Source organism: Macrotis lagotis, chromosome 6 (genome assembly GCF_037893015.1).
Source record: "Macrotis lagotis isolate mMagLag1 chromosome 6, bilby.v1.9.chrom.fasta, whole genome shotgun sequence".
NCBI classification, from domain to species: Eukaryota; Metazoa; Chordata; class Mammalia; order Peramelemorphia; family Peramelidae; genus Macrotis; species Macrotis lagotis.
Window position 1 is genome coordinate 27,963,787 of NC_133663.1, and position 20,746 is coordinate 27,984,532.

The window sequence follows — 20,746 nt, forward strand, 5'->3', positions numbered from 1 at the left end:
TCTGACTCTGGCATTTCATCACCTGTAAGTATCTTTGATCATTGATTCTGTCTCCTTTAAAGATGTATATCAAGCATACTCCCTCTTGGTGAAATTTCTCAACACTTTCAAGAGATTTTCAAACAAATCTGAGATTTCTCCTTCAAGAACAGAGGTTGGAGGCGGGAAGGGAAATTCACTACTGTAGACTTGGAGGTGTGAGATGGTGTGTGTGTGTGTGTGTGTGTGAGAGAGAGAGAGAGAGAGAGAGAGAGAGAGAGAGAGAGAGAGAGAGAGAGAGAGAACGAGAACAAGACAAACATTTGGAATGGGGAAGAGAGGAGGATAGGAGGGAGAAAAAAGAAATGCAGAGGGGACAGATAAGGGCATTATCCCAGAATGATTTAGAACAACTAAAAATGTTAGGAGGACAGCCTGCCTCATTTTCTATTGATGTTAATTTAGCCTTGTCTGTGGCATGTTTGTCGGATACTCACAAATGGCATGCTTCAACTTTTCAGAAGACACATCTGAAATACTTGACTGACAACATCAGAAGCCAGAAAACTATCTTGGCAGGTCTGAGCAATGGATCAAATGAAATAAGATTAAACATAAACTAAGAATGAATGTAAACTCCTACATGAAGGATTTTTAAAAAATCTCCTTTATAAATGTAAGATCCAGTAGGCATCATCAGGTCCTTTGCAAAGCATTAAGGGATTTTTAGTATTGAGGAGACTATGTTGAGTATAGTAAACTACAAAGTCACTAATGGGTCAGTGTGATTATAAACAATATCCAGTATAATCTTAGGCAGCATTAGGAGAAACTCATATGAAAAGAAATAAAAAGATAATGGTCCTATTGGCCTCTGATGTTATTATAACATCGTTGGAGTATCATGGTCAATACAGACCACACTTAAGGAAGTATACTGGGGAACTGGAGAGGCTCAAGAATGGAGCAATGAGAATTAGTCTGTGTTGTAAAACCTTCTCAGTTAGGATCTTAGACTTAAAGTCAGAAGGAGACACATCCTGAATTCAACTTCTAGTTCATTTGTTTTATTTTATAGATTTGATAAGTACCTGGGAAAAAATACAAAAATGCCTGGAGATATTTAGCCTGAATAATAACAATGAAAATAATATTAATTTATTTTTTGCTTTGCAATTATTAGCCCATTTGATTCTTATAACAGTACTTTGGGGCAGGTGCTATTATTATCCTCATTTTACATATGAGGAAATTAAGGTAAATATAGAATAAGTGACTTTCCTCTTGTCATAAAGCTAGTAAATGTTTGAGATCACATTTGAACTCAGGTCTTCCTAACTTCAGGTTTGACATTATCCACTATGCCACCTAGTTTCTAAAAGTGACAGGATGGGAGGAATAGAAAAAAAGAAGGGACTTGATGATTTTAAGAAGTTTGAAGGGTTGTCCCTTAAACTAGGGATTGGAAGGGCAGAGCCAAGATGGAGGCATGAAAGCAGGAATTACTGGAAACTTGTCCCCCCCCCCCCAAACTCCAGAAGTTGTCAAATTATGACTCTAGCCAAAATTTAGAGAGGCAGAAGCCACAGAAAGGACTAAATGATACAATTTCCCAACCCAAAACAAATTAGAAGTTCTGTGCAAAAGGTCTGTTTCACCAGGACTGGGGGTTAGAAAGAGCTGCAACCAACACAGTCACAGCACAGCCGGGCCAGGCATCTGGGACAGATGCAAGAGGGGGTGGTTTCCATACCTCTTGGCTCAGGGATCACGGGGGACAGCTGAGAGAACTCTGCTGCACCAGAGCAGAGCACCAGGCTCAGAACAACCCTGCAATGAGAACCTGCAGTGGGAATCAGTGGAGCCACCCAGCACTTCCAGAGCTCTCAGCCCACAGACAGTGAGGGGGTCCGGAGAGACTGCAGAGGTCTCTCTGCTCACCCTGGAACAGGACTCTACTGTTTACCCACACTCAGATCCAGGATGCAGGCTGGGCCCTAACATCAACATAACTGAGCAGGGCCCCTCCTCACAGCTCTAGGGCAGAGGGAAGTGCCTGTGGTCATCCACATACCAGAGCACAGGCAAGAGAGCAGACAGAGCCTCTCATAAGAACTTGGAGAAATTAAGGTCTCAGTGGATTGTCCCCCCAATCCCCCCCAAAGTCTTGGAAATATGGTAAGTCAGTCATAGGCTGAGGAAATGAGCAAACAATAGAAAAAGAAGAATCTGACCATAGAAAATTACTTTGGGTCTATGGAGGATGAAAATATATACTCAGAAGATGACAAAGTTGGACCTTCTGTATCCAAAACCTCCAAGAGAATTAGAAAATGGGCTTAGGCTATGGGTGAGCTCAAAAAAAGACTTTGAAAATTAATTAAGGGAGGTGGGGGAAAATTGGGAGGAGAAAATGAGCATGATGCCAATAAAGCATGAAAACTAAGTCAACAGCTTGGTAAAAGAAATACAGAAAATATTGAAGAAAATAATATGTTAAAAACCAGTATAGGCCAAATGGAAAGAGCAACAAAAAAGGCAAATGAGAAGAATGCCTTTAAAAGCAGAACTAGCCAGCTGGAAAAGGAGATAAAAAAGCTGAAGAAAATAGCTCCTTCAAATGCAGATTGGAACTAAAGGAAGCCAATAACTTTGTAAGAAATCAAGAAGAAATAAAACTATACCCCGCCAAAAACCCAAATTAGAAGAAAATGTGAACTATCTCATTGAAAAAACATCTGACCTTAAAAATAAATCCAGAAGAGATAATTTAAAAAATTATTGGGATAGCTGAAAGTCACAACCAGAAAAAGAACCTAGACTTCATTTTCTAGAAATAAAATAGCAAAATTGCCCTGAGATCCTAGAAGATAGGATAGAAATTCTATCCTAAAATAGAAATTGAGGGAATTCATGATTACCTCCTGAAAGAGATCCCAAAAGAAAAACTTGCAGAAATATCACAGCCAAATTTTAAAACTCCTGAGTCAAAGAGAAAATACTAAAAGCTGCCAGTAACAAACAATTCAACTACCATGGTTCAATAAGTCAGGATTACATAGGATTTGGCAGCATACATTAAGTGCTTGTAGGACTTGGTATATGATATTCTGGAAGGCAAAAAATCTTGGTTTACAACACAGAATCAACTACCCAGCAAAACTGAACATCCTCTTTCAGGGGAAAATATGGACCTTCAGTGAAATGGAACTTTCAAACTTTCCTTCTGAAGCAACCAGAGCTGAGCAGAAAGTTTGATCTCCAAGTACAGGACCCCCATAGAGGGGGTGGACAAGAAGGACTAACTATGAAGAACTTAATGATGTTGGACTGCTTGCTTTCCTGTATGGGAAGAAGATACTGATAACTCATATGAACTTTCTCATTTATAAGAGAAGTTAGAAGGAACATAAGGCACAAGAAGGAGCTGAATATGATGGTATATAATACAGTAAAAAGTTAGAGTCAATGGGTGATAAAGGAATGTACTGGGAGGAAGGAAAAGGAGAGGAAGAATGGGCTAAGATCACATAAGAGTCAAGAAAAAGATTTTACAATGGAGAGGAATTGAGGAAGCCAAGGGGGAATGAGTGAGCCTTCATTCTCATCAGAAATGGCTCAGAGGAAAATAACATACACACTTAATAGTGTATAGAAATCTATCTTACCCTAGAGAAAAATGAGAAGAAAGGGATGGGATAAGGGGAATTGGGGGGGAGGGAAGGGGGAGTAGGTGATAAAAGAGAGGGAAGATAGTGGGAGAGGGTACTCAGATACAATATGCTTCTGAACAGGGGCAGGATGAAAGGAGAGAGAGAATAGAATAAATGAGAGTGGGAAGGAATAGAGTGGAGGGAAATACAGCTAGTGATAGCAATTGAGGGAAAAGATATTGAAGTAACTTCTCTGATGGTCATGATGGGGAAGGCAACTCGCCCCAGAGACAGAGCCATTGGAATCTGAACACAGACTGAAGTATACTTTTTTTCCCTCTCTCACTATTCTTAAGGATTCTCATCTCTTGGGGGAGGGGGCTTTTTGTTTACTCTAACAACAAGATTATTATAATAATATAAAATAAATAAATGAAAAAAGAAAGAGTTTAAAAAAGTGAGAAGAAAAAGAACAAAAGGAGAGCCAGGAGAAAATACAGATAAGTACAACATGTTTGGAAATGATGTGTTGAATAGACTGTATGTAACAGAACTTCATGTACAATCTTCCATTTTTTCCTGTTCTTTCTATATGGAAATACTCTTCCATCAAGTTCAAAATAATAAAAAATAATTTTAATTAATAAAAAAGAATAGGGATTGGAGGGGCAGCTATATAGTGCAGTCAATAGTGTAGGGGCCCTGGAGTCAGAAGGACCTAAGTTCAAATCCAGTCTTAGACAATTATTATTTAGCTGAGTGACCTCGGATAAAATACTTGACCCCATTGCCTTGAAAAGCAACAATAACAAAATCAAAAGAATAGTGATTGGACCAGAGGCCCTTAAATGAAGGCTATAAACATAAAAATAAGGCCACCATATTTTGGGGAAAGTTAGGTGACACAGTGGTTATAGCACAGGCCCTGAAGTCAGGAGGAGCTGCATTTGAATCAAACCCCAGATATTTACCAGCTGTGTGAACCTGCACACATAACTAACCCTGATTGCCTTCAAAAATAAGGTAAAGAAAATAAAATTTAAAAAACCATATCTTGATATTTGTATTTAAAATCTTTTGTTTCCTTCATAGGTCATATATTTTTACCTTATACATTTAGAAATACTGTTCTGAGAAAGCTTTGATAGGTTTATGATGGGATCCAAAATTTCCAAAAGATTAAGAACCCCCCCTGGAAGACATGTCAGATTGACTCCAGAGGACAGAGTTAGGAGTAGTGGGCAAGAGTCTCAAAGTAATAAAATATCAGGAAAATTTTCTTAAAACTTGGAGCTGTTCCAGAGTTTCTCTAGAAGGTACTCAATTTATTTGGGCTTTTGACCAAAGACTGGAAAACCATTTGTTGGCCATACAGTAAAATCTGAACTTGACAGTGGATATTCTTTCCATAAATCTACAGATTTTTCTGTGAAGAGAAAAAGATGAATAAGATCAATGATTATGCATGTTCAAAATTTGAATATCTTCCTTGAGTACCTTCCTGAATTTTTCCAACACATAAAACATAAAAAGTCTAAATATAGCAAGAAAGAAAACTTAATTTTACCCACAACAATCCCTTTCAGATTCTATCTTTCTATATCCCTAATAGTTCACTGCATTCATGCAAATTGTTTTTGAACAGCTTGGAATCTCTACTCTGGGGTTGAGAAAAGGTTGATCTAGAGACAACTTGATATGTTCAGGGTTAATTAAACATGAGAGACTTAATTAGTCTCTCATGTTTAACCTTTCCCTTGGATTCCTTATTGTTGCTGAGAGTCACACTTCTATTTCCTTGGGATGGTGTTAAGTCAGCTGATGATTTCATGGAACTCAGACTGACTCCCTAGGGGAATATGTCAAAAATGAAGAGGTAATAACAGTACCTTCCTCTGGACAAATATAATATTGGTGCCTGGCCCTCCTTACACAAGGCCAAACATCTGAACGAAATGTGAAAACTTACTCAACTAGCTGAACTTTAGTATACACAATATACACAAAGACTGTGCCTCTAAGTTGGGAACATTGTTAATAAGTAAAGGCTTTGTTTTAATAGTAACTTTGAGAAACTAAGTAATATTGACTATTATAAATACTTAAATTAACTATGAAGAACATGCGATAGAAGATGCCACCTGCATCCCGAGAAAAAACCAATATGTAGGACTATGTATGGAATGATTTTACACATGTCCATATAGAGGCATATCCACACATATGTTCATATCTATATATTTGCATTTAATTAGCCATCTCTAGACCTGGGAAGAAGGAAGATAAAAAGGAAACAAATGAAAGTTACATGATAGCTTTATTATATATTTAAAAAGAATTACAACTGTACATAATAGATTTACAGTTTCATGAACAATTACCTTTTTCTCCCCTGTTTTACTGTTATTTTACTATTTTACTGTGATGAAAATGTTTGCTTAATTTCTAAAAAATCATAATAAAATAAATTTTTTAAGAAAAGAAAAAATGAAGATTTCAATTTCATAGTAGGATTGTTTAGACAACTTTGTGAGTTTTGTTTTATTTTGAGACTTAATGATCTACATATTGAATTATAACATTCTCTGAAATGGGATAAGAGTTTGGTATATCTTTAAATTTGTCTGAGTCTCCTGCCAAAGATCCCAATTCCAAAATATTCTGATCTAACCAAGTGACCAATCCACCCAACGCCCATCCCCAATAATAACAAATGCTGAGCTTATTCCAAAACTTTAAAAATTCATATTAAACATCATAGAAGCAAGTAGATTTAGCTACAGAGAGCAATCATGGAGGAAGTGAGACTTAGGTTCAAATCTTGCCTCTGACTCCTAGAGATTATGTGCAGTTGAACAAATTCCTTAACCTTTCTGTGCCTTTGGACAATTCTAAGAACCTAAACTCCATAACTGCTGATCCACTTAGATGGAAGGAGTATCCATTGCCTCTCCAAGTCCATTCCATTCCTGTCAGAGGAACCTAAATATTCATCACCCAAGGAGCCCTCATTTGTGTTAATTGGGAATGAGATCATGGAGCTAGGGCTGAAAACCCTTAAAGCCTGTCTAATCTTTGAAGACATTAAGATCCAGGAAGGTCAAATGACTGTGTCCAAGATCACAAAAAACAAACTTCAGCAGTGGGTTATGAATGCTGAATCAGCAATAGGTTGTGTGTCTTCAGAATGAGTCCTCTTTCCACTGAAATTCTTTGAAAAATAAATAGCTAGGGTCACAAAATAGTACCAGCTGCCAGATCAAGACTGCTCAGAATGACATAATCAGATGATTTTTCTGGAATTTGAAGAAAGCCTGGAGGTAGAGATGAGGACAGAGATTATTCCAAGAATAAAAACAGCAATTGGAAGTGTCCAAAGACTGGAGATATAAGGGCATTCCGGGTTAATGCTACTGGATTTCAGAAAATAGAAGGAGGAGGGGCACATAGGAAGATTGGGAAGGACTTTGAATACCCAAAGGATTTTATATTTGATCCTAGAAATGATAAGGAGCCAATGGAATTTATTGAATGGGGGGTATCATAAGGCATTGAGTTATGAATAAAGATCAACAAGAGGACCTTTTCCAGGTTGCAGATTTTCTGACTGGTCATCTACTACTCTTTCTACTATACTCTAGATTGTTCTAGTCTTTGGTTACTAAATAGAGTAGAGGGGTGGCATTTATTTGAATCAATTCTTATGCTCTAAGAGCTGTGCTATTTCCATTAATCTCTGCCTCCTTCCCTCCTGTCACTGCAACTTTTATTTGTCCCTGGTTTTTTTTTTTTTTATGACCATAATGTCTTCCAAAGACATAAAAAGGCAATGGAGTGTGTTTTAGTCTTGGGGGATTGTCCTTCTAGGCAATTCTGCTCCTAGTGTAGGAGTAGAAAAATAACTCAAGAGCATAAAATAGTTTGGAAAAGGAGGCTTCCCAAAAAAACCACTCAACTGGAAACAATCTCAGTTTATTTTTAAATAATACAGTGTAACAGAACTTAACTTACAGCAAATCAGCATGTACTCATACAAGCTGGTGGGTAGACCAAGATACTAAAGCCAAGTTTATTCTTTGAAAGCAGAACAAGGAGCAAAGGGGAAAATTTGGGGGGAAAAAAGATGAATATAGGCTTGGGAAAAATTAAACAAAACACAAATTCCTGCCAATTATAGTTAAAAAAGATTAGCATTTGTAGTCCAAGAGTTAGTTTCTTCTACCCTGGAAGCAAAGGCTGAGTGATCATTTGGGATCTGTGTGTGTGTATATGTGTGTATCTCCATATATATAAATATACATATATGTGAATGACTGGTCACTTGGTATATGTAAATAAGTATATATATATATATATGTATATATATATATTAATGAGAGAATGAGAGAGAGAGAGAGAGAGAGAGAGAGAGAGAGAGAGAGAGAGAGAGGGATTTGTTTTCAGGAAAGGGTTGTAGGGGCAGCTGGGTGGTGCAGTGGATAGAACACTGGCCTTGGAGTCAGGAGTACCTGAGTTCAAATCCAGCCTCAGATGCTTAATAATTACCTAGCTGTGTGGCCTTGGGCAAGCCACTTAAGCCCTTTGCCTTGTAAAAAACTAAAGAAAAGAAAAAAAAAAGGAAAGGGTAGTAATACATGACTCAGAGGCTCCCTCCCAATTACATGATTCAATTAATAAGACTGCCTAGGAGCATCCATCTCTGTTTCTTGGGTATTCTGTAGCTAGCTTTTCCATTAGCATTCCTATATGTGTCAGATGGAGGCCATAGATGACTTGTCTCATTTTGTAAATGAAGAACTTGACATCTATCTGGCACATCTAAGGTCACAATAAAAACTTGATGACAGAGATAAGATAGAAAATGGTCAAATATTCATCAATCTGACCCTTCTAGGCACTATCCAGAGGAATGAAATCCACTTGTCAATTTTTTTTCTTTTACCTCAGGTGCAGTTGTATAAAATATATATGACTATGCATGTCTGTAATGGATAAATGAGTTAATGGGGTCTATATCATAGTCCCTTTAGAGCAAGAGTTCTTACTTTTATTTATGACAGAGATGCCTTTGGTGAATCCTCTGAACCCTTTCTCAGAATGTTTGTTAACTTTTATTCATAACTGAGAGAAATGCTAAATTTCAGTTTATGATGAATGAAAGTAAAGTTCACAATGCATGGATCATTGGACTTGGAATCAAGAAGAATCACCTTCATGAGTTCAAATCTGACCTCAGACACTTACTAGCTTTGTGACTGACCCTGTTTAACCTCAGTGTCCTCATCTGCAAATGAGATGGAGAAAGAAATGGCTGCCAAGAAAACTCCAATTGGGATCATGAAGATTCAGGCTGAAACAACTCTGCAACATCAACATGAAAACCTACTTTGAAGTTCATGGACCCTGTGCAATCTATCTGAATTCCAAGTCAGGAACTTCTGCTTTAGAGTAACACGACTGTTTAAGGAATTATTTCCTGGTTTACTCAGGAATGAAACTAGACCATATAGCCATGGCATAGTGGGAAAAGGTTTTGCATTTGGAAGTCTAATCTCCAATCCTAGTTTTAATTCTTACTGTGTAAACCTAGGTAGGGTCCTAAGTTTATTTGGACTCAGACATTTATTCATATGCAAAGTAAAGGAACTGGAATAAATAATTTCTTTTTTTAAATTTAAATTTATTTTTATTAAAGATATTATTTGAGTTTTACATTTTCCCCCCAATCTTGCTTCCCTCCCCCTCCCCCCCACAGAAAGCACTCTGTCAGTCTTTACTTTGTTTCCTTGTTGTACCTTAATCCAAATTGGGTGTGATGAGAGAGAAATTATATCCTTAAAGAGAAGAGAAGTCTAAGAGGTAAAAAGATCAGACAATAAGCTATCTGTTTTTTTTCTAAATTAAAGGGAATAGTCCTTGCACTTTGTTCAAACTCCACAGCTCCTTATCTGGATACAGATGGTACTCTCCTTTGGAGACAGTCCAAAATTGTTCCCGATTGTTGCACTGATGGAATGAGCAAGTCCTTCAAGGTTGAACATCACTCCCATGTTGCTGTTAGGGTATACAGTGTTTTTCTGGTTCTGCTCATCTCACTCAGCATCAGTTCATGCAAATCCCTCCAGGTTTTCCCTGAAATCCCATCCCTCCTGGTTTCTAATAGAACAATAGTGTTCCATGACATACATATACCACAGTTTGCTAAGCCATTCCCCAATTGAAGGACATTTACTGGATTTCCAATTCTTTGCCACCATAAACAGGGCTGCTATAAATATTTTTGTACAAGCAATGTTTTTACCCTCTTTCCTCATCTCTTCAGGGTATAGACCCAGTAGTGGTATTGTTGGGTCAAAGGGTATGCACATTTTTGTTGCCCTTTGGGCATAGTTCCAAATAGCTCTCCAGAAGAGTTGGATGAGTTCACAGCTCCACCAACAGTGTAATAATGTCCCAGATTTCCCACATCCCTTCCAACAATGATCATTATCCTTCCTGGGCACATTGGTCAATCTGAGAGGTGTGAGGTGGTACCTCAGAGAAGCTTTAATTTGCATTTCTCTAATAATTAATGATTTAGAGCATTTTTTCATATGGCTATGGATTACTTTGATCTCATCTGTAAATTGCCTTTGACCATTTGTCAATTGGGGAATGGCTTTTTTGTTTTAAAAATATGACTCAGTTCTCTGTATATTTTAGAAATGAGTCCTTTGTCAGAATCATTAACTGTAAAGATTATTTCCCAATTTACTACATTTCTTTTGATCTTGGTTGCATTGGTTTTATCTGTGCAAAAACTTTTTAATTTAATGTAATCGAAATAACCTAATTGGTTTTTGGTGTTGTTCTCCAACTCTTCCTTAGTCATAAACTGCTCCCCTTTCCATAGATCTGAAAGGTAGACTAGTCCTTGATCTTCTAATTTGCTTATAATATTGTTTTTTATGTCTATGTCCTGTAACCATTTGGATCTCATCTTGGTAAAGGGTGTGAGGTGTTGGTCTAATCTAAGTTTCTTCCATACTAACTTCCAATTTTCCCAGCAGTTTTTGTCAAAGAGAGAGTTTTTATCCCAATGGCCAGACTCTTTGGATTTATCAAACAACAGATTACTATAATCCTCTCCTGCTTTTACACCTAGTCTATTCCACTGGTCCACCACTCTATTTCTTAGCCAATACCAAACAGTTTTGATGACTGATGCTTTATAATATAATTTTAGATCGGGTAGGACTAAGCCACCTTCTTTTGCACTTTTTTCCATTAAGCTCCTGGCAATTCTTGACTTTTTATTTCTCCATATGAATTTACTTACAATTTTTTCTAACTCATTGAAGTAATTTTTTGAAATTTTGATTGGTAGGGCACTAAACAGATAGTTTAGTTTTGGTAGAATTGTCATTTTTATTATATAAGCTCTACCTATCCATGAGTAGTTGATATTTGCCCAGTTATTCAAATCTAATTTTATTTGTGTGAGTAGTGTTTTATAATTGTTTTCAAAAAGATTCTGAGTCTGTCTTGGCAAATAGACTCCCAAATATTTTGTCTGAGGTTACTTTGAATGGGATTTCTCTTTCTAGCTCTTCATGCTGTTTCTTGCTAGACATATATAGAAAAGTTGAGGATTTATGAGGGTTTATTTTATAACCTGCAACTTTGCTAAAATTGCTAATTGTTTCCAGTAGTTTTTTAGATGATTTCTTGGGATTCTTTAGGTAGACCATCATGTCATCTGCAAAGAGTGAGAGTTTTGTCTCTTCCTTCCCAATTCTAATTCCTTTAATTGCTTTTTGTTCTCTAATTGCTGATGCTAACATTTCTAATATAATATTGAATAGTAGTGGTGATAATGGGCACCCTTGTTTCACCCCTGATCTTATTGGGAATGCCTCTAGCCTCTCCCCATTGAATATAATGCTTGTTGATGGTTTCAGATAGATACCGCTAATTATTTTAAGGAACAGTCCATTTATTCCTACACTCTCTAGTGTTTTTAATGGGAATCGATGCTGTATTTTGTCAAAAGCTTTTTCAGCATCTATTGATATGATCATATGATTCCTGATAGGTTTGTTGTTGATATAATTGAGTATATTAACAGTTTTCCTAATATTGAACCAACCCTGCATTCCTGGAATAAATCCTACTTGATCATAATGTATTATCCTAGTGATGACTTGTTGTAATCATTTTGCTAAGATTTTATTTAGGATTTTTGCATCTATATTCATCAGGGAAATAGTCTATAATTTTCTTTCTCTGTTTTAACTCTTCCTGGTTTAGGTAACAGTACCATATTGGTTTCATAGAAAGAGTTAGGCAGAGTTCCATCTTTCCCTATTTTTCTAAAGAGTTTATATAGGATTGGAACCAATTGTTCCTTAAATGTTTGGTAGAATTCACTTCTGAATCCATCAGGCCCTGGAGATTTTTTTTAGGGAGTTCAGTAATGGCTTGTTGAATTTCTTTTTCTGAGATAGGGCTGTTTAGATATTTGAACTCTTTTTCATTTAACCTGGGCAACTTATATTTTTGTAAATATTCATCCATTTCACTTAGATTATCAAATTTATTGGCATAGAGTTGGGCAAAATAATTTCGAATTATTACTTTAATTTCCTCCTCATTGGTGGTGAGCTCACCTTTTTCATTTATGATACTAGCAATTTGGTTCTCTTCTTTCTTTTTTTAATCAAATTGACCAGAGGTTTATCAATTTTATTGGGTTTTGCTTTCAATTTTATTAATTTCTCCTTTAATTTTTAGAATTTCTAATTTGGTACTTAATTGGGGATTTTTGATTTGTTCTTTCTCTAATTTTTTTAGTTGCATGTTTAGTTCATTGATTTCCTCTTTCTCCAATTTATTCATATAAGAATTTAGAGCTATAATATATCCCCTGAGAGTTGCTTTGAATGAATCCCATAGGTTTTGGTATGTTGTTTCATTATTATCATTATCTAGGATAAAATGGTTAATTCTTTCTATAATTTGTTTTTTGGTCCACTCATTTTTTAAAATGAGGTTATTCAGTTTCCAATTTGTTCTGGGTCTATATCCCCTTGGCTCAGTATTGCATATGACTTTTATTGCATTGTGATCTGAGAAAGATGTATTCACTATTTCTGCCTTTCTGCAGTTGATCATTAGGTTTTTATGTCCTAATACATAGTCAGCGTTTGTATAAGTTCTATGTACTGCAGAGAAAAAGGTATATTCCTTCCTATCCCCATTCAGTTTCCTCCCTAAGTCTACCATATCTAATTTTTCTAACAATCTATTTACCTCCCTAAGTTCTTTCTTGTTTGTTTTATGATTCGATTTATCTAGATCTGATAGCGGGAGGTTGAGGTCTCCCACTAGTAGAGTTTTGCTGTCTATGTCTTCCTGTAATTCTTTCAGCTTCTCCTCCAAGAATTTGGGTGCTGTCCCACTGGGTGCATATATATTCAATATTGAAATGACTTTATTGTCTATGGTACCTTTTAGGAGGATAAAGTTTCCTTCCTTATCTCTTTTAACGCTATCTATTTTTGCTGCTGCTTTGTCTGAGATAAGGATTGCTACCCCTGCTTTTTTTACTTCAGCTGAAGCAAAATATATTTTGCTCCAACCTTTGACCTTTACTCTATATGTATCTCTCTTCTTCGCATGAGTTTCTTGTAAGCAGCATATTGTAGGATTCTGGTTTTTAATCCACTCCTACTATTTGCTTAAGTTTTAAGGGAGAGTTCATCCCATTCACATTCAACGTTCTGATTACTAATTCTTTATTGCCCTCTGTGCTATCTTCCCTCTGTTTGTATTTTCCCCCTTTCCCCCCTTTTATCCATATTGCTCAGTCTTTTGTTTCTGAAAACCACCCCCTTCAGTGTGTTTGCCCTGCTATATCACACCCTCCCCTTTTTCCCTTTTCCCTTCCCTTCCTTTTGTTATTTCCCCTTATTTCTCCCACTCCCCTTCCCTTTCTCCACCCCCCCCCTTTTCCCCTTTTAATACTTGAAAGGTTAGATGGTTTATAAGTTAACTGAGTATGTGTAGGTTGACTTTAAGCCAAGTCTGATGAGAAGAAGATTCAGGTGTTTCTCCTCTGCTCCCTTCTTCCCCACTATTACCATAGGTTTTTTGTACCTCTTAGTGTAATGAGATTTACCCCATTCAATCCCATTCCTCCTCCTGTCTCTTTCCTGTCCCCCTTTTTAGGGCAGTAATGTTTTTTTTTAGATCCTTCTATCTAAGTCATAGAAAATTCTGAGTGTCTGTCCCTTCTAGTTCTGTATATTCCATTGGATAGAGTCAAAATTCCTGAGAGTTATTAGAGTCTTTCTCCCAAGTGGGGTTAAAGCCAGTTACATCCCATTAGATAGTAGTCTCATGGATAGGTCATGAATGTCCATCATTTCTGGCTAGCTGTATTCTCTCTGTTAGAGTTACATTTCTCAAAGTTTATGAGAATCTTTTATGAGAATCTTTTTTTACCCCCATGCTGGGATATAGCCAGTTTCAACTTACTGGATTGCATTTTTTTTTTTGCTTTTACCGCCCCCCCCCCTTTTTTTACCTTTTCATGTGTCTCTTGAACCTCCTGTTTGATGTCCAAATTTTCTGTTTAGCTCTGGTCTTTTCATCAGAAATTTTTGGAATTCTTCCATTTCGTTAAATGTCCATCTTTTTCCCTGGAAGAGAAGGCTCAGCTTTGCAGGAAAGTAGATTCTTGGCTGCATTCCAAGCTCCCATGCTCTTCGAAATATCTCATTCCAGGCCCTTCGATCCCTTAAAGTTGATGCAGCCAGGTCCTGCATGATCCTTACTGTGGCTCCTTGATATTTAAATTGTTTCTTTCTGGCTGCTTGCAGGATTTTCTCTTTTATCTGATAGTTCTGCAGTTTGGCCACAACATTCCTTGGTGTTTTCATTTTAGGATCTTTTTCTAGTGGGGATCAATGTACTCTTTCAATAACTACTTTGCCCTCTGATTCCATGATACCAGGGCAGTTTTCCATCACTAGATCCTGTAATATTAAGTCCAGGCTTTTTTTCTCTTCAATGTTTTCAGGAAGTCCTATAATTTTCAGGTTGCCCCTCCTCGATCTATTCTCGAGGTCAGTGGTTTTGTTGATGAGGTATTTTACATTTGCTTCTATTTTTTCTATTTTTTGATTTTGTTTAACTGACTCTTGCTGTCTCATGGAGTCATTAGTTTCTGTAGACTCCGTTCTTTTTTGGGGGTAGGAGTTTTATTCATTAACCTTTTGCAATTCCTTTTCCAATTGGTCAATTCTACTCTTGAAAGAGCTTTCCATTTGACCAATTGAGGTTTTGAGAGAATTAATTTCTTTTTGCATTTGCTCATTTGAGGATCTGAGAGATTTATTCTCCTTTTGTGTTTGTCCAATTGTACTTTCTAAGGTTTTGTTTTCTTGTTGCAGGGTATTAATTGTCTCTCCCAAATTTTTAAGCTCCTTCCTTATTTCTTCAAGGAAGTCTTTCTGTGCTGGAGACCAGATTGTATTCTCCTCAGATGTTCCAGGTCTCTCTGAGTTGGGGTCTTTCCCTTCCAGGAATTTTTCTATGGATCCACCTTTCTGCTGACCCTTCTTCATTATACTAAGACCTTGAGTTGGGGCGGGGCTGGTTCACCTGGGTTTGGGATTGCTGAAGGCTTTACTGAGTGCAGTTTCTCTGGCTGGCCAGTAGGATGTGCTGGTTGCCCTCTCTGGAGTGTCTGTGACCTTGGTTGGGAGGGCTTCTCCCTTTGCCTGAAGGCAGGAGTTGGAACTATTGAATTCTTTTGCCTTCAGTCAATGGTGGGATTTACCCTGGCCTGAGGTCATTCCTAAACTGCCTGGTTCTTCAGCTCACACACCTGGGCCTGAGGCAGAAGTAATTTGCATTTGTTTGGGGAGAGGCCTCTGGGCAATGGAGACATGCCCTCAGAGTTTCTCAAACCCACGGAGCCTAGGGATGGTGTCTGCAGCTCTCCTGCACCAGAACACTTCCCCCAGTCTGGTCCTGGAGCTCCAGGGGGACAGCACCTACACCAGTGCCTCTGCTTCCCCCTGGACCCAAGCCCCTTTCGTCCAGCCCCACCACTGATGCAGCAGGTCCTGTTCTCCGGCCCTCAGACTCCCGGTTCCAATTCAGCTGCCAATCTGGCTGATCCAGGGCAGATCCTCCCTCTGAGCCCAGACTCACCTGCCCGGATTCATCCAAGGCCATCCAAGGCCGCTGTGGGAGACAAATCCTGAGGTAGATGTTCTTTCTCCTGGCTTTTCTTTCTGGGTTTTCTGGATCGGATTTCTTTTAAGAGGTTTGTTTCATGTGATAGATGGGGAAGAGATCAGGAGACTTTACAACATTGCCTGTCTTCTCTCCACCATCTTGGCCAGAAGTCCTAAATGATTTCTAAGATTCCTTCCAGTTCAAAACTTGCAATGATCCTATGAATTAACCTTTAGGTATTTCTGGGATTGGAGAAGCCAATGTTTCATATTCATTTTACAGATAGAAACCAGCTAACATGATTTCTAATCATTACCCTATCATTTCATTGCTTTTTAATTTTTCCCCCTTTTCCCTTAGCTTTCATCAGATTCTTTTAAATATCTCACTTGGAATAAGCTAGAACAACATGATGTTCAGGGAAACCAACTCCGCTGTCCAAGAGTGAGAAAAGGTATGATATATGTGTATGTGTGTGTGTGTGTGTGTGTGTGTGTGTGTGTGTGCGTGTGTGTGTGTGTGTGTGTGTGAATATGACACATATGTTTTGGGGAACTTTTCCTTTTAATAAGTTTTTTCCTCTTAATAAATTCTTTGTATTTTAAAAATTTTGAATTTAATCATGTCCTCCCTCATCCCCACATTTCCATCCATATAATAGGACACAAAGAGAGAAATCTGTCCAAAACTCTGAATGTCCATTGCTGCCATTTGATTTTGAATAAATTCTTCAAATGCATCACAAGCTAATAGAATTCCCATCTGCTTGTGGCATTATGTTATCACAGGGTAAATTTCTAGGATTTTATAGATTCACAGAATCTTGAAGTTAGAAGAGACTTCTGAGACCACCAACTAGTCCACCACAAAGCTGAAGGATATGCATTTGATACAACAAAAAATCAAATAGCCATTTCCCCTCCCCTTGAAAATCTCAGAGCAAGGAATCTTCTATTTCTTGGGGCAACCATTCCACTTTGGGACAAATCTTATTTCAAATACAATTGGCTTTATTTAATATCATATAAATTTACTTTTTTGAAACTTTTATCCATTGCATCTATTGTATCTTCTAGGGTCTAAAGAAAAACTGTCTAATCCTGGTTCCTCACAATAGCCCTTTATTGAGCCCCAGAAAAGGAATAGGAAGAAAACTCAGAGGCAGTCTAGTTCAACCTTCAGATTCCTTTGGTCCTGAACTGTGATTTCATTTGGGAAGGAATCCCCTAATGAACCAATTCCCTCCACCAAAGCAGGTCTGCAATTGCTCTGCAATTTGTGGTCTTAGGTTATTAAGAAGTAAAATGATTTGCCCAGGGTCAAAAGATACATCAAAGATGGGGGATGAATCCAGGTATTTCCTACTCCTGATATTATCTTTCCACTCTGTATATTCTGCATTTCATCAATATCAATAACCATGATCAAAAGCTATTCAAAAATAAAAAAAAAAATCAATGACTCAACTAGTTATTGTATTAGGCACCACTTTAATATGCTGGTTCTTTTAATTATTTTTTTTTCATTTATTTAAGGCAATGGGGTTAAGCAAGTTGCCCAAGAGTCACACAGCTAGGCACTTATTAAGTGTCTGAGGTCACATCTGAACTGAGATCCTCCTGACTATAGGGCTGGTGCTCTATCCCCTGCACCATCTAGCTGCCCCACTGTTTCTTTTAAATAAATGTATTTGCTAGCTCACTTCACCTTATTTGCCTAAGTTCTTCATCTGTAAAAGCTGAAAAAGGAAATGATAAACCACTCTAGTATCTTTGCCAAGAAAACCCAAATAGCATCAGAAGAGTCAGATATGACTAAACGAACTCAGTGTTCACATGTTTTTAGATTTATAAATGGATTTGTGGGGTCCAATGCAATAATTCTATAGCTTAACAGGAGTTTGTGGTCTACAGCCTAGGAAACCCAAATATATTCCTAAGTCTTTTTATTTTTTAAATAGAGAAACTGCCACTCAGAGATGATAGACATTATGTCCAGAGTCACACGTATTCCACATAAAACCACATAGAACAATATAAATTAATCAATAAAATAGCATCCTTAAGATGCTATGTAACACTCTGTATAATTTGGCTTCCATCCACCTTTTTAAAGTTATTTGATGTTCCTCCCCTTCATCTACTCTGTAATGAAGTAAAAATGGAAACCATTACCTGAATTCATGAGAACTTAATATCCTATTGCACATTTGACCAAGCTGTTTCCCAAAACCATATTGCATCTCTTCCTCATTTCTGCCTACCATAAGCTTCTCTTTCCTTCGAAGCATCTTTGTAGATGTAATCCTTTCTCTAAACCACATCTTGATGTTCTCACTTGGTAGTGCTCCTTTCCCTCTCTGTTTTTCTAAACTATATTTCTGTGTATTTATGTCATATCCTTCTAGGAAAGTGTAAGTTCCATGAGGTCAGGGAATGTTTGATTTGTATTTATTTTTGCTTTACCTCTCACAGTACTTGGAACAGTATTTGATGAGGTGAATTAAATTTCCTCTGTATTAGCAATATATTTCAACCCTAAAATTCCAAGATAGGGATGTAAATGTCACCCATTTTCAGGATAAATTTAGGACCAGTGAAGTAATGAGACCAGTGCAAGAATATTTTGAGTCTTCCTCCATCCAAGTAGATTTCTATAGTTCATTAAACATAAAAAATCATCCTATCCAGCATCCTTCCTAAAAAAGTCTCTTGTTAATTTGACTTTAAGCACCTTGAGGGCAAGGATCCCTTTTTTTTTGTAATGCAATGGGTAATGACTTTTACTCCCATTTATGTAATGAGAATTCACATTTGTATAATGGGGCTTCCAATGATGTGGGAAAAGTCTATGTTATTATAAATTTATTTCTTGGAATCCATCTACAACTTCATATGTATTTGGGATTCATGTTGAAAAAGCTCCCTGCATCAGGCAGCCATTTGTTTGTAACTTAACAGTTTTATAGAAATGCCTTGTACATTGCTGGGTTAAAAGATATATTTCAAAGCTAGTATGTATGTATGAATGTAGGGCTTGAATTCAACTTTCAACTTCTTTAAAAGTAAGAAAAAGGTGATATGACTTGGTTAGACTCCCCCCTCCCCAATCAGTCAGGTGGTGTCCAAAGTAAGATTGAATACAGATCTTTTAGAGCAAGATTCACCCTTTCAACTGTAATCACCGGAGAGTGGTTCTACCCAAAGATTCTACCATGAAACACATAAATTAGCCCTTGTATTTGTTCATCTATACACATAAGCAAAGAAAACAAGCGATGATCAAATTGTAAGGCTTATGGCTGGTCTCCAACAACTCTTGCTATCACTTTTTCCTTTCTTTTCTCACTCTGGAACAGTGGAGAGCAGGATGGATTTGGAGTTTTAGAACCTAGGTGCACATCCTATCTCTGACATGTACTTAAACTGTCTGATGTGGACAATAGATGACCCAGTCTAAAGTCCCTTCTATCTCTAAGTCAATGATGCTCTCTGATCATTGGCCAAGGGACCTCCTTTCCTTCTAAGCATTTTCTCTATCAAAACAAGAAGGAATCTAACAGGTCATTCACATTTTGATTGAAATTTATACACATAAATATGTGTTAGCTGTTATAGGGTGACAGAATTTTGAGCTACAAGGGAACACAAAAGTTTTCTACTCTAACATCCTTACTTTACAGATGAAGCAGAGTTCTAAAGAAGGAAGGTAATCTTGCTCTATAGGTCATGCCCTTCTAAAAATTAGAATGCTTAAGATTTTCTCCCAAAAGACACAGAACTTTAGGTCTTCCATTTCTACATGGTCTTCACTGTTATACACATTTAAAATTGGAGTGCCTAGCATGCTAGGAGAAAATTTGGGAATATAACCATTCCAGTTTGCTGAAAATTAAACAACAATTGATATCCCAGGAAATCTTGTTTATATATTTAAAGCTTTTTTGTTAAAAAAAAAACCCTCAAATTGTGAAACCAAGGGTACTGTTTCCTGTTAAAAATTAAGTATTTATATGCACATGAAGGAGACATATTTTGAGGAAGGAAGGCCTCCTTCTGATTCCTAATATCATTCTATTCCATAGGCTATCAACTAAAGGTAAATTTGCTCTTTATTAAACAATTTGAGAATTTTAGAATTAGGAAAGACATGAATGGCCATTGATGACAAATCATAATACCTGAAAAAGGAACCCCTCTACCACATTCCTAGCTATGGTTGTTTAGTCTCTTATCTGAAGACCTCCAATAAAGGAGGAGCTTACTGATGGTCAAAGTAGCTCAGTCTGCTTTGGTATAGCACACAATGTCAGATAGTTTTCCCTTATATTAGTCTAAATTTATCTTTTATCCCATTGGTCCTACTTCTTTTTTTCTGTGGCCAAATAGAATGAATTTGATCCCTCTTCCATAAAACAGCCCTTCAGATACTTGAAGATATTTCTGATTTCTCTCCAAATCACCAGGTCTCACTAAACTCTTTTCTGGATTAATCAACCCCATTTCCTTCTGGAACCCAAGAACCTTTACCAACTTGTTTGTATCACTCTAGCTCTTCCCAGTAATCAATAACTTTTCTAAACTATAGCACTGAGAACTGAACACAATACTCTAGATGTAGTCTGACCAGGAGTGCAACACTCCTCTTGAAAGCCCAACCTCTCAAGCTAGCCCAACATCACATTCCTTTTGACTGTCTTGTTAGACTTTGTTTATTGAACTTACAGCTCCCTGAAAACCAAGTTTTTGTTCCATTCATTTTGGATTGACCAGGGGAGCTAGATCAAAAGAAACTATAGTCCTTTCTTCAACCTCATTCCCACCATGCAAACAAAAGAAACCTTTAAGGATATTCTTGGTAGCTTTTGAGTATTAATCCAAGGGACT

At 37.2% G+C, this 20,746-nt stretch overlaps 1 long non-coding RNA gene across 1 annotated transcript in view; it reads left to right on the plus strand.

The window, feature by feature from the left end:
* The window catches only part of LOC141491602 (uncharacterized), a 34,557-nt gene extending 18,249 nt beyond the window's left edge, over positions 1-16,308 (plus strand). Inside the window, exon 3 of the long non-coding RNA XR_012469661.1 lies at positions 16,221-16,308. This is a non-coding gene — a long non-coding RNA (uncharacterized LOC141491602). The remainder of the gene's footprint in view (positions 1-16,220) is intronic.
* The last annotated feature ends 4,438 nt before the right edge of the window (positions 16,309-20,746 follow it).